The sequence below is a fragment of the Lepisosteus platostomus genome, chromosome 6, assembly GCF_059453375.1.
Source record: "Lepisosteus platostomus isolate fLepPlt1 chromosome 6, fLepPlt1.hap1, whole genome shotgun sequence".
Classification (NCBI taxonomy): domain Eukaryota; kingdom Metazoa; phylum Chordata; class Actinopteri; order Semionotiformes; family Lepisosteidae; genus Lepisosteus; species Lepisosteus platostomus.
The window spans coordinates 3,736,036-3,748,441 of record NC_142616.1 but is presented as its reverse complement, the minus strand read 5'-3'; positions in this window follow the sequence as shown (position 1 = coordinate 3,748,441).

The following is a 12,406-nucleotide window of genomic DNA, read 5'->3' as shown; positions in this document are numbered from 1 at the left end:
GCAACAACCGCATCATTAAGTTTGCTGATGACACCACTATAATAGGACTGATCAGTGATGATGACGAGTCCACTTACAGGGATGAAGTCGTACAGCTGCTTAGGTGGTGTCATAGTAATAACCCGGACTTGAACGTAAAGAAAACGAAAGAGCTAATAGTGGACTTTCGGAGACACAGGCCACACACTCACAGCCCACTTAGTATTGATGGAACGGAACTGGAAACAGTCACCAGCTGTAGGTTTTTGGGAATTCACATCTCTAAAGATCTAACCTGGACTGTGCACACTGACTCTATCATGAAGAAGGCTCAGCAGCGCCTTTATTTCTTGAGGTGCCTCAAGCGCTGGGGGATGCCAGTACATGTGTTGGTGAACTTCTACCGCTGCACCATCGAGAGTGTCCTCACCAACGGGATCACCGTGTGGTATGGCAACACCTCTTCGCGAGAAAGAAAGGCACTGCAGAGAATGGTCAATATGGCCCAGAAGATCATCGGCTGCGGTCTCACCGAGATTAAACAGCTCTATGAGGACCGCTGCCGTGGTAGAATTCTGGCCATCACAGAGGACAGTCACCACCCCGGGCATGAGCTCTTCACCCCACTGCCCTCAGGCAAGAGATACAAGAGCACACGGACACTGACCACCAGATTCTTCAATAGCTTCTATCCACAAGCAGTGAGACTGGCGAACACAATTAGCCATCCCCCTCGGACCACAGCTACACCATCACCATCTACCTCATTGTGATTTCTTATCTATCACACATCTCCAGGCACTGTTTACATGTCTGTATTGTTTACATTCAAACTGTCTACATGTTTACTTGCACATTGTCTACTGTCTGTATCTATATTGTCCTGATGCACTGTCTGCACTTTGTTTTGTTTTTTACACTTGTTTTACAATCGAGAGACTTCCTGTCAGTAAGAATTCCATTGGACCAGTACCGGTTACATATGGCAGTAAAGTTCAAGTTCAAGTTCAAGGTTCTGCTGCAGCTCCCCTGACCATCACATCACCTCCTTCCTGCCCCCACATTCTCTGATTCTGCCCCTCAGCAAGAAATGCTTTCGCAAGTTCAAGTCTTGTACTGACGTGCGGACGCTTGACGTTAGTCGGGGGTCGGTCTTTTCACCACTTCTGAGACCGCGTGTTCAGTCACTTACAGCCACAAAACACCATTGCCAGGTCGCGGAGTCCTGACTTTAGAGCTGCCTCCTCTGTAGAAGTTATGTCCAAACGGGTGGGTTTGGGTGGAAGGGGATGTACCTCTGCACAAACAGCTTTTAGGCGCTCCGAATCTCTTCATTGCTCGCCGTAGCTACTGAGCTATGTAGCTCTCAAGATGTGCCGTATTACCTCAATCGACAAGTCTCCAATTGCATTATTAGTTCTTTCCAAAGGTTTGGCACGTTTTGATCTGGACAGCAGTCAGGTCACTCTGCAGCTCACAACTGGCAGCCCACTGGAGCCCAGCAGGGGGCGCTCTCACCCAGCTCCCAGCCCACTGGAGCCCAGCAGGGGGAGCCTGGCCAGTACCTGGAGGGGAGACTCCTGGGAGAGGTGTTAGTGGGGCCAGCAGGGGGCGCTCTCTCCCTGCACTCTGTGTGGGTACTAATGCCCCAGTGTAGTGACGGGGACACTATAGTGTAAAACCGGCGCCGTCCTTCGGATGAGACGTAAAAACAAGGTCCTGACTCTCTGTGGTCATTAAAAATCCCAGGGTGTTTCTCGAAAAGAGTAGGGGTGTCCTGGCCAAATTTCCCATTGGCCCTTACCAATCATGGCCTCCTAATAACCCCTCTCTCTGAACTGGCTTCCCTCTGCTCTCCTCCCCACTGAGAGCTGGTGTGTGGTGAGTGTACTGGTGCATCATCCAGGTGGGGCTGCACACTGGTGGGTGTTGAGGGGATCCCCATGACCTGTAAAGAGCTTTGAGTGGAGTGTCCAGAAAAGCGCTATATAAGTGTCAGCAATTATTATTATTATTATTATTATTATTATTATTATTATTATTATTATTATTATTATTTTATCTTTGTTCTTCCAAATATAATATGCATGTGGTGCAAAGTTGTGCCAACATCATAAGATCTGATTGGGATGTGTTCTCTGAGCACATTGACGTTGTGGAGTTTGTCTTCTGCACCACTTTGGAGGGCTTTGTAAAAGAGTCCTTCACGCCAAATCGAGTCAAATGCTTTTTCGAAATCGACAAAGCAGCCAAAAATGTTTCCTTTGTGTTTCTGGTGGACGTGTTTGTCTATCAGTGTGTGTAGGGTGTAAATGTGATCAGATGTGCGGTGATCTGGCAAGAAGCCAATCTGACTCTTGCTCAGGACACTGTGATCGGTAAGGAAGTATTCATGTGTTCAGGATACTGCAGAATACCTTCCCCAGGTTACTGTTCACACAGATGCCCCGGTAGTTGTTGGGATCGAGTTTATCTCCACTCTTATAGATGGGCGTGATCAGTCCTTGGTTCCAGGCCTCGGGGAAACAGCCGGCTGTCATGATGAGATTGAGGAGATTGAGCAGGGCTGGTTTCGTTGTTTTTTTTTAAATGATTCAGTGTTTAAAGAATTTACAGATACAACTACAACTAGAGGAGCAGAGACCAGTACAAGAGGAAAAAGACACAATCAGAAAAAAAACAATTAACCGCCAGAGGTGATGAAGGAAATTATATTAGAAAATTATTTTTTACATAGAACAAACGTTCACTTGCTTTTGCACTTTTCAGATTCCTAGAGAATGAAAATAAATGTTTCAAACGTATTGAAACAGGAGCCGGGGGGTCCATCCGAGACAGACGGGTTCCGATCCGGAACGGGATCCGGGGCAGGGACAGGGACTCGAACCAGGCGCTGCGAGCCCCGGGTCAGGGGTCAGGGTGAAGTCGGGGTGAAGCCCGTGCCGTCGGGGCTCTCCTGGAGCTGCTGGCAGGCGGGTCTTCCCAGTGCTGAGCCCAGAACAGCGGGAGGGGCAGGACTGGGGGCAGGGGCCCGTCATCAGGGGAAATCGGAGAGGACCGGAGCGCCCCCTAGAGGAGGGGTGGGGATGGTGACACGTCCCAGACTCCTCGACTTCCTCTCGGCTTGTTTCGTCACGCGTGTCCCTCGCTGCTGTTTGAGTGTGTGCGCCGCGTCCTGTTTCACTGTGGCGGAGCTGAGCTGCACGTCTGCGGTTCGTCTGTGCTCTCGGCGCGCTGCTGCCCAGACAGGGGGCTGTCATCAGGTGTGCCACCGCAGTGAGACACGCCTCTCTCTCCTGTTAATCATTACCACCCGCCACCCACACCAGAAACACGCGCAGGATCATAACCAGAGAAATAAAGGTTCTCTCTCACTCCATCTGTATGAACCCCTCTCTCTCTCTCAGGTCAGTGTTCATGTACTGGAGTGTCCAGTCAGTGTGTGTGTATTAACCCCTCTCTCTCTCTCAGTGCAGTGTTAATGTACTGGAGTGTCCAGTCAGTGTGTCTGTATTAACCCCTCTCTCTCTCAGTGCAGTGTTAATGTACTGGAGTGTCCAGTCAGTGTGTGTGTATTAACCCCCCTCTCTCTCAGTGCAGTGTTAATGTACTGGAGTGTCCAGTCAGTGTGTCTGTATTAACCCCTCTCTCTCTCAGTGCAGTGTTAATGTATTGGAGTGTCCAGTCAGTGTGTCTGTATTAACCCCTCTCTCTCTCAGTGCAGTGTTCATGTACTGGAGTGTCCAGTCAGTGTGTGTATTAACCCCTCTCTCTCTCAGTGCAGTGTTAATGTACTGGAGTGTCCAGTCAGTGTGTCTGTATTAACCCCTCTCTCTCAGTGCAGTGTTAATGTACTGGAGTGTCCAGTCAGTGTGTGTGTATGAACCCCTCTCTCTCTCAGTGCAGTGTTAATGTACTGGAGTGTCCAGTCAGTGTGTGTGTATGAACCCCTCTCTCTCTCTCAGTGCAGTGTTAATGTACTGGAGTGTCCAGTCAGTGTGTCTGTATTAACCCCTCTCTCTCTCAGTGCAGTGTTAATGTACTGGAGTGTCCAGTCAGTGTGTGTGTATGAACCCCTCTCTCTCTCAGTGCAGTTTTAATGTACTGGAGTGTCCAATCAGTGTGTCTGTATACACTGTATACACGCTGCTACAGGTATCCAGTGTCCTGTGATATCCAGTGCCCTGTAGTGTCCTGTGATGTCCAGTGTCCTGTAGTGTCCTGTGATATCCAGTGCCCTGTAGTGTCCTGTGATATCCAGTGCCCTGTAGTGTCCTGTGATATCCAGTGCCGTGTAGTGTCCTGTGATATCTCTCCTCTTTCCACACTCCCTCTCTCCTCTTTCTCTCTTTCCACACTCCCTCTCTCCTCTTTCCTCTCTCTCCACACTGTAAGCAGCTTTACTGGTATTACTGCTGATTTGCAGTGTTGCCAAAGCATATACAATGAACACATCATAGTACATTTACATACAGCATATAGAGCATTACTGAGAGACAGGCTCACTGTTCCTCAGGCTGGGACAGGAGATCACACACTGTATTATTATTATTGAGAGACGGGCTCACTGTCTGTTCCTCAGGCTGGGACAGGAGATCACACACTTTATTATTATTATTGAGAGACGGGCTCACTGTCTGTTCCTCAGGCTGGGACAGGAGATCACACACTGTATTATTATTATTGAGAGACAGGCTCACTGTTCCTCAGGCTGGGACAGGAGATCACACACTGTATTATTATTGAGAGACGGGCTCACTGTCTGTTCCTCAGGCTGGGACAGGAGATCACACACTGTATTATTATTATTGAGAGACAGGCTCACTGTCTGTTCCTCAGGCTGGGACAGGAGATCACACACTGTATTATTATTATTGAGAGACAGGCTCACTGTCTGTTCCTCAGGCTGGGACAGGAGATCACACACTGTAGTAAGGAGAAGCAACACCTTCCATCAAACTTTTTGACAGCTGCCACGCCCCCCTTTTTCAACCAATGGGCGCCCGTTATGTGTTGGATGTCCCGCCCCCTTCTGAGCCAATGGTCTGTCGTTCTGAGTTGCGATGTCCCGCCCCCGCCTTCCCAAGTGGTCCAGCGTCTCTGGGTCCAAATTTCTACCTCCGCGGCCCCCTCTTGTCTGAAATATGTGCACACAAGTCCGTATTTGCGTCAGAGGGTAGGCGATCGTGTCCGCTGCGGGTTTTAGCGCGCTGTGTTATACCCCTAGGGGGTCTGGTGATCCCGGGGTGCGAGCCTGGGTCAGACTGGCTGTCCCATCGGCCGGCTTAGCCGAGCTCCGCAGAGAGCCAGGACGCCGGTGCCCGATATGGACGGGCAGGGGCAGGCCGACGTGGTGGACAGGGGAGAGAGACTACTCCGAGTTCAACGGCGGTCTCCGGGACTATTGCTACACTCATGGATTCACCTCGGACTCCCTTGGACAGTTTGTCCGAGGCAAACTGTCATCCAGCTGAGGGCCTTCAGCTTGTTGTCTTGTCCTCTGTGTTGAGTCTTTACCCAGGTCTCCCATGGGATCGTCAGCCCCTCCCCGGTGACCTGTAGGATCATCTGTCTCTCCCTGGTGACTAGTTCCTCCTTCCTCTTCCTTGTATAGTGCCTTTTGTTGGTGCAGAGCTCTGGCTGTCTCATGGCCTCATACTTCTTAGTAGGTCTCCGGTTAGTTTTCTGCTTTAGGACTAGTGTTTGACACTGGATCAGATGCTTCATTGGGAGGGAGAACCACAGCCTGACAAAGTACTGAGAATTGTGACTGATGGGGTCCAGCCCCTAGTGACAGAGGTTGCAGAAGAAGATGCAGTGGAGTTTCAAGGGGAAATTCGGCACATCTCTCCCCCTTCCTCACTGTCTGGCACATCTGGTTCCTTGTGATGTACTCGTACCTGTTCCACCATCCCTTGCAGCGCTTGTCTGAGTCTGGCTGACAGAGGGTACACCACGACCAGGTCAGCTAAAGCCAGCAGGGTGTCTGCCTTCAGCACCCTCACTTTCCCCATGAGAGTCAGCGTGCGAGTCTTCCACAGGCCCAGTAACACGTTGACCTTGACGGTCCTCTCTGTCCAGTTTATGTTCTTGTTGTCCTGGCTCTGGAATGAACACCAGTATCATTAGGGGCTCCATGCAAAGCTTGAGACCTTCTGGCGACATGTTCCTGTCCCTCCAGGGTTCAAAGAGCTTGCCCTTGCTCTTTCTGTTTAATAGCCTCAATTCTGAGGCCCTGCAGTACTGCTCCCTAACCTGCAGCCCACTCTGAAACCCCCTGTCTGAAATCAGGAACAGCGTCATGTGTACTGGGAGATCTTGAGGACGTCCCCTGTGCCTCTGCCTACCGCTCTGTAATGAGAACATAGAGAAGAGGTTAAAGAGGACACCCTTGTCCTACTCCAGATTCCTGGGGGATTAAATCCCAAAGATGTCTGTTCATGTTGACCCTACTGCCCACTTCAGAGTACAGTATCTCTGTCCAGCAGCTAAAACTTTCTCAGAATCTGAAGTGCTCCAGCCCTCTGAACACATAGCTGTGGTTTACTGTGTCGAAGGCTTTCTCCTGGTCCAGGCTCACCACCATCATGGGCACGTTCTGGTCCTCGGCCCAGGTGATGGCATCTCTGGTGAGCTGGAGGTTCCAGCTGACTTATCACCCTCCCACCCCACATGTCTGGTCACTGTTGGTGATGTGGGGCAGGGCGGTCCTCAGTCTAATGGCCAGTAGCTTGGACACGATCTTGATGTCCATGCAGAGCATCTTTTGAACTCCTCCTGAAGTGCTGAGAGATGACACCTTCCCTCATCCCGTGTCCAAGCTTTTTGCTGATGGAAGAGCTCTTGTTCCACCTCCACCAGGTCTGCCACTGGGGTGTCCCAGAAGCAGGTGTAGAATTCCTTGGGAAGTCCGTCTTGCCACAGCCCTTTGCCATTCTCCATCTGTCAGAATGTGTCAGAGTCTGAGACCCTGGATTTGTGAATAACTGGAATATTCAGGAGCAGAGCCTTAATGACCACACAGGACCTGGGTTTTAAGTCTCATCCACAGGACAGCGCCTGTTTACAGTATCATGTCCCCATCGCTATACTGGGGAATTAGGACCCACATAGACTGCAGGGTGAGCACCCCCTGTTGGCCCTCTCGTCTTTCTCTCCGGGTTTCTGGATGTGTTATTTCTGCTTTAAATTGAATATTTTAAATTAGATATTTCTTCGCATTTTCAAAGTAAGTGGGAAGGCTTTCTTATATTTCAGCAAGGTTTTGCTTTTTCCATTATATTTTTTTTCTGTAAAAACGAGCATTATTCAGTCTTTGAATTCAGCACTTTTTTATTCTGCGTCGTCAGGAAAATGGTCTTAGAGAAGATGAACGAGCTGCTGAACTGGGATTTGAAATAAACCGGTTTAACAGACAGGCTGTCCAGTTTCTTACAGTATACAGTTCGCTGTGTTGGGTTGTGAAGTGTTTGAAAGCGAGTGGTCGGGCTATAGTTTCTCCTGCAGTCCGGTCGGTCCTGTGTTTATTAATAATGTCGTTTAAAAAAATAAAGTTTCATCGCTGTGAAAACAAGTGTTTAATGTTTGTATTTAGAGGATATTGGGATCACTCTCATGTGTAATACTAGTGAAACAGTGAAGAAGATGTCGTTTCTCTGGAAGGGAAGAGCAGTCATTAGTAATTGACTCATGTTTCTCTCTCGGTAGGTTTGGGGACAAAGACATTTCACAGTCTGATGGAGTTGAGTTGGACTGTGATCGGCAGGAGCCTGTTGTGATGTTTGTGTTTTATTCCCCAGCTGCTGTGACTCTGGACCCTGATACAGCTCACTGTCGGCTCAGCCTGTCTGAGGATGGGTAGAGAGTGAGACGGGGACAGAGGAAGAGTCTCTCTGACAATCCTCACAGATTTGATTACTGGGAATGTGTCGTGAGCAGGGAGGCCTTCACCTCAGGGAGACACTACTGGGAGGTGGAGGTGAATGACAGCTGGAGAATAGGAGTGACCAGCGAGACTGCAGAGAGGAAAGGAAAGTTCAGCTTCTCTCCCCAGCAGGGTTACTGGTGTCTGAAATCTGACCCTGATGGTTTCTCTGCCCTCACTGCCCCTGTGACCCGTCTCCCCCTCAGTCTGCGGCCCAAGAAGCTGGGGGTGTGTGTGGATATTGAGGAGAGGAAGGTCTCCTTTTACACAGTGGAGTCCAGAGCTCATGTCTACACTTTCACTGATATGGTCTTCCCTCAGGGGGAGAAGATCTATCCTGTCTTCTGGACCTGGGATTCAGATAAAGACCTTGAGCTGCTGCCTGCTGTCAGTGTGGAGATTAAACCCATCACTGACTCATGAACACAGGCTGACTCTCTCCCAGCTCTCTGTCCACTGCTCACACTGGGAGATGGGTTTACTGACGGGCAGTGAGATGAGGTCAGAAATATAGTAGTAATTGTAGAAATGATGATGTTGTGTTGTGTTTAAATGTGTTATATTATTTTTTTTTAATTAAACGGGGGAAAATAACATGTACGAGAGAGGGAGAAATACCTCGCTACCAGCCTGCTGTACTCCTGACATGTAAATATCTCTGGAAACCCTGCTGTGTTTTTTTCTAATTTTTGAGAAAATAAACTTTTAAAAATGAAATCCCGTGTGAGTCTCTCCTGCGCGCCGGTGCCTGTGAAGCTGCCAGAACAGGGAGGGACCCGCTGACGTCACCACAGCCAGGAGGAATAGGGACTGTGACGCAGACTGGACGTGGCTCAGGGTGGTTATGGGAGTTGTAGTTTATCACCAGTGCTGTGTCTATGAGCAGCTCCAGACCCTGACAGTCTAGTACACGGCTCCTCTTAGAGTTACGTTTAACGTTTAAATAAAATCAGTTTTATTTGATCTGTGTCTCAGGGGAAAGTGCGGTGTGGACGCGCTGTGCCCGTTACTCCTTTTTCCTGCTCTTTTCTTTATTTTAGTTCCCAATAAATCGAGATAATCGCCTGGTGAAAGCTCTGTTTTCCTTCATATTGTAACGCATACGGCCATCAGGGTGTGTAAGAGCCGGCTTACCAGAGCGGTGACGTCGCCGCCCTTCCCTGTGATAGCAGGACTACAGCTACTGGGCTGTGGAGAGATCTCTCTTTGGCTCACCGGGCTGGGTCCCTTTTGAGTGACGCGGGAGTCCCGGGTTCGAGTCTCTGACGGTGGGGGGCCGACCTGAGGCGGCCAGGGCGCCCGCCTGAACCCCGAAGAGTTACAATATGAAAGCCCAAAATCCTAAACTGAACCCAGGATTTTACATCTGTTTGGTGGCAGCGGCGAGTTGTTTTCTTCACGGACAGAAACTTGGGCTCCGTGTCAGTCTTGTCTTCCGTCCTGCCGTTTGGACATTTCATGTGGACGATTCTCTGTCCACAGAGGGACTGTGTCGTGAGAGGTAGTTTTAACACACTCCCTTGTGCGCTGGTTTGTGTGGTAATTGTGAGACGCTCCCTAGAGCAGGAGAGTTAGTAGATGGCTGAGCTGCTAAATAACTGTTCATGTAAGAAGTGAAGTTAAACGCATTCCTGGTGTTGTGTTCAACCTTGTTTAATCTAAGATGTCATTCAGATCTGTCCATGTCATGTCATACACTTTACTGCCCTTGTGTGTGTTTCACCCTTGTCGAATGAGTTGTAAAAGTCTCTTCCCTGAGTGCTGGCTGACACTAAAGAAAGGCTGCAGGAGCTCTGTAATGAGGAGCTGTGTGTGCTCTACCCAAGATCGTTCTCTGGGTTATTGCCGCACAAACCCCGGTGTGTAAAACACTTAGCTGCAGCAGTGTGGGTGTTTAAAAGCTCTTGGCTCGTGAACAGCACCCCCCTATCCCAGTGCATTGCCTGTCTCATAGCGCCACATTCAATAAAACCACGAGAGACAGAGATCCACAAAGCTGTATCGGTCTTCTGTGTAAAATATCGGTGTGTAAAAATTCGCTCTGAATCTGGACTGTAATTAACACTGTAAACATCCCGTTTGTTTAAAATCAGGTGAGTGTAAATCTGCTGTGTTATTGTCGAGCTGTGGAAGAAGACAAGAAACATATTTCTGAACCTTGTAGGTTTAATTCAGTGTGATGTGTTTAGTACTGCAGAGATCAATGACTATGTATGAATAGAAAAAGGTGAGTGTGAATCTGGTACGTTATCGTCCATCTGTAAAAGGAGACAGGAAACCCTGCTATACTGTAGTTCAGAGTCATTTGTTTTCTCCGGTTTTCATAACCTTCGCTTATTAAAATGCCTATTTTTGAGACCACGATTTTTCAGATGTCAATAACTTTGCGAAAATGACACAGAGCCTTCAAATCACACGCGTTTAAGAGATCGCGATTTGTGAAAATTGCAGCAGCTTTTATTTAAACAACATACTGGGGCATTAGGACCCACATGAGCCACAGGGTGAGCGCCCCCTGCTGGCCCCACTCACACCTCTTCCAGCAGCAGCCTTAGTTTGTCCCAGGAGTCTCCCCTCCAGGTACTGACAGGCTCACACTGCTGGGCTCCAGTGGGCTGCCAGCTGGGAGCTGCAGGGTGACGTGGCTGCTGGCCTGCATGATGTAGCGCTGGATGTTGTAGCAGTGTAGATACGGGTTGGGCTCCAGTGGCCGTTGTCCAGGGTAGCTGTCGTGGTCTTGATGAAAGCTACAGGTGCTGAGGGTCCCCCCTCTGGGCCTTTGACACCTGGGGGTGCTGTTGCCACTGATCATGGTTCTCTCTCTGGTTTCTACCCCAACACGCTTCTCAGGGGTGGTGTTCGCCAGTGTGTCCGGCGGCCTGGGAGAGCTGTCCTTCCTGTCCCTCACAACCTTCTTCCACAGGTACCCCAACCTCTCAGTGCAGCGTTAATGTACTGGAGTGTCCAGTCAGTGTGTCTGTATAACCCCCCTCTCTCTCAGTGCAGTGTTAATGTACTGGAGTGTCCAGTCAGTGTGTCTGTATTAACCCCTCTCTCTCTCAGTGCAGTGTTAATGTACTGGAGTGTCCAGTCAGTGTGTGTGTATTAACCCCTCTCTCTCTCAGTGCAGTGTTAATGTACTGGAGTGTCCAGTCAGTGTGTCTGTATTAACCCCTCTCTCTCTCAGTGTAGTGTCAATGTACTGGAGTGTCCAGTCAGTGGGGGCAGGAACCGGAGGCAGGTGCAGGAGATCAACACTGAACTAGGAAGGGCTGGAGCCTCCTTAAGAGGAGGGGTTTACGAGCGTGACAGACTGCATCCAGAAGATTCTAGCCTCCAGGGGGCGTGGTGAAAACAAACAGCTTTTGCTAAAGCAGCACGGCTGGGGCGATAAATTCGATAGCTGGGTAAAGGCTTCCGAGGTCAAAGAGATATAGAGCTGATGAAAACAACACAATGAACCGCAGCGGCTTCTATGTTACGCTGGCGGGTGATTCATCCTCAAAGATGTTTCCAAAGAACACCAGCGCGTGCATCTCGGGGTATTCAGGAAGGGCGACTGGCCTGGACGGGAGCTGGGCAGTGGGCCTGGGAGAACTACACTACCCGCACACCCTACACACGGTAGACCGAGACGAAGAGTCTTCTGCGCGTCGGCGAAGAGACCGGAGGCTGCAGGGACCGCCCCCCCCCAAGGGTACGCCGACGGCATCGAGCAGCTCGCACTTGAAACGAAGCGCGCTGTGGACAAAACCAAGCTCACTGGCGTAGGTCTTAGACATGACGGAGCCCGGGGAGGGGCCATCGGTGTGGGGGGAGTGATATTGAGGGAATGATTTTCAATTCGGGCGCACAAAATAACGTTTCCTCTTCTCCTTCGTTTTCTTTGTGTGACTGAAGTCGCACGCACACAGAAAGTGTCTAACGGGCCAGCATGATCCCCGGCTCCTAACAACAACACTATCAAACACTATCAAACACGTTACTGTGTCTTTATATCAGTGCAATAAAGCCGAACTGTCTGACACTGCTGTAGATTGGGATAATGGAGAGAGATGAACTGATTAAGTTTTATTCTGGTTCGGGGAGGAGTTATTAGGGCACTGTAGCTCCTGTACTCTTGAACTTCCTAGTGAGGACTGCAGCTCTCTTTCACTGCTAGTGCCGCACCTGTCCTTGCGAAGGGCAGAGTTAGAAAACGTTATTTTGAGAGAAAACGAGGGAACGATTTAGCCTTTTCATGCGCACGCAGTGTAAATCGTTCCCTCGATATTTCACTTTTTTTTCCTACCGATGGTCCCCTCTGGAAAAGACCACCCCATGAGCCGGGCTGTGGGGGTTGTTGGGAGGGATACCCGGTTTCTAATGTACAAGCATGACCCTCTGGCGAGGGTCATGGGTCTCAGATCAGGTGGCGGAAGTGTAAAATCGCCCCATCCTGTCAATATGACTTGCGGGTTTATCACCATGCGCGTCTATACACAGAAATCATAGAACACCCCC